At 63.1% G+C, this 2,288-nt stretch overlaps 1 protein-coding gene across 1 annotated transcript in view; it reads left to right on the top strand.

The window, feature by feature from the left end:
- Positions 1-2,023: 2,023 nt before the first annotated feature.
- Positions 2,024-2,288, top strand: part of TAL1 (T-cell acute lymphocytic leukemia 1) — a 10,841-nt gene continuing 10,576 nt past the window's right edge. The window contains exon 1 of the mRNA XM_010582420.1: positions 2,024-2,198. The gene's annotated coding sequence lies outside the window, so the exon portion shown is untranslated. The remainder of the gene's footprint in view (positions 2,199-2,288) is intronic.

Genomic DNA, 2,288 nt, shown 5'->3' on the forward strand with positions numbered 1-2,288 from the left:
CCTTGCTCCCTCTTCGCCTCGTGAAAGCCTGGAGAGGGGGCGAGCCCGGGCTTGCTCGGTGTGACCGGGAAGCCCACCCGTGGCAGGGCAGCGCCGAGGAAAGGTGCCCGTTACCTGCCACCCCAGGGTCCCTCTTAGGCTCGGGGTTGGGTTGCCCAGCGAGGGGCAGCCGTGCCGGCTGAGATGGGTGAACCGCGGCCACGGCTCCCACCCCACCGGGGGCAGGCACGGGTGGGAATGGCCCCCGCAGCGGCTCTCGGTGCACAGAAGATGCTCGGCTTCCTAATCTCCCCCGCCCAGCCCCGGCTGTTCTATCTTTAACGCTTCCTGTTGGTTAGAGGAGCCGGCTTGAAAATGGTCGTGTTTCCTGGCGGGAGGCACGACGGGCTCTCCACCGCGTCGTGACCGTCCCCTGCCCCGCCGCCCCACGCACGCTGCCGGCATCGTGCGGGGCTCCTGCCTGCCGGCACCCGACCCCGGGGGGCTGGGAGGGAGCCGGGGAGGGTTTGTGGAAACCTCTCCCACGGCCGCGTCCAAGAGCGGGAGGTTGAAGGGAAGGAGTGAAAGGAAGAATAACAGCTCCGGCATTTCCCCCTGCGGGAGGCCGTGCAGGTGGCGGGGACACAATAGACACCCCCGCACCCCCAGCCCCGCCGTCGTCCCGTGTGTGTCCCCCCTCCGCCGGGCAGGTGCGGCCGGTCCTCCCCGGTTGAGCTTCTCGCCCTCGGCCCGGGCTCCCCGCAGCACGGCCGGGGGCCGCAACCTCGCCCCAGCCCCGCAGTGGGGACCGGGGGGCGGCTCGGGAGGTGCTCAGCCCCGGCTCCCTCCTCCCCGCCCCGCTCCGGTGGAGATTTCGTTGATTTTCGGCTGCCCGGGGCAAGGCCGATCTCCCGAGCTTTATCGAAAACCGCTCCCCGCCGCCGTCTTTAGGACGGCTTTACCCGCGGCTGTCCGGAGGAGCGGACCCGGGACCCTCCAGCCATCCCCGCCGGCCTCCCCTTCCTCTGCCGGGAGCCTTCTGGCAATTTGGGGAGGGTTTCGGACGCCTCCCGTGCCTTGGCAAGCGCCCCCCGCCCCCGCCCGGTTCCCCGTCCCCCAGCAGCCGCTCCGGTTTCGCACGGCGGCTTTGGCGAGGGCCGGGGGTCTCCCCGTCGTCGTCCCCCCCGGGGCCGGAGGGCCGGAGCCCTCCGCGGCCGGGCTGAGCCCCAGCCCCGACGGGGCGCGCAGCCGATCCCGGTCCCCGAGCCCCGCTGGCTGCCCCGCACCCGCTCCGGGGCGACCAAGGGCCCTTTCTCCCCTTCCCCAGGCCCCTCTCCCTCCAGGGTCGGCCCTGACCCCCACGCCGAGCTCTCACCTCCGCTCACATCCCAAATTTCCCGGCTCGGTACCCGCTCCGCTCCCCGTTCCCTGGCATCCCCCAGCCCGGCAGGGATGCTCGGCCTCCCCCCCCCGCCCCAGCACGGGAGATGAGAGAGGGAGCTCGCCCCCCAATTTAGCCCTTCAGCGAAAACACACATTGTGGGGCGAGGAAGGCTGGGGATGGGGCCACTTCTCTCCAAAACGTCTCCTGTCGATGTGCTTTATTTACCTCCTCTTGTCCCAAAGCAGCCCACACCCCTTCCCTCTCTCTCAGCATCTCCAACAATTTATTTTGGCTCATTAAATTTAATTAAGAACGGAGTAGGTGTTCCATATTTAATAAAAAAAAAAAGGGGGGGGGGGAATCAGGGGCATAATAACCTCCAAGAGGACTAAAATAAAGAATTGCTATTCAGATGCGGGCAGGCACAGTGCAATTTTTTATTACTCTTTTTTTTTTTTTTTTTTTTTGCAGGGTTTTTTTAAGAGCATCTAAGCACACACACATAAAAAGCTAGAAGGCATGCATTCCGGAGTTATTCCTATGCATATCCCTGCAATAATTTTCCGCTTTCCTTCGATAAAATTGCCAAATAATAATGAATCATTTCATAAATAATGGGTTTAGAAGCTTATCAGGGCAGGCGGGCCACTGCTGGGGTTTTATCTCTCTCGGCCACATTGCAGTAGTGTTCCGCTCTCCATACTAAATAGGAAACTGGACGTGATGTGGAATTAGAGCCTACCCAGCTGAAGCCACCCAACACTTACTACAAATATAGCCGCGATGCGTAGGCCACAAAATGGCTCCACTCACTTTTCCCAATGAAAAGCAAATGGTGAGTAGAGAGGGATCCGGCCCTGCAGCGGGCCAGGGCGGTGGCTCTGGTGGGCTGGGGGTTTTGGGGGGGGGCGTCAAGAAGCAGCCA

This window comes from Haliaeetus leucocephalus, unplaced genomic scaffold (genome assembly GCF_000737465.1).
Source record: "Haliaeetus leucocephalus isolate CR32 unplaced genomic scaffold, Haliaeetus_leucocephalus-4.0 Scaffold848, whole genome shotgun sequence".
NCBI classification, from domain to species: Eukaryota; Metazoa; Chordata; class Aves; order Accipitriformes; family Accipitridae; genus Haliaeetus; species Haliaeetus leucocephalus.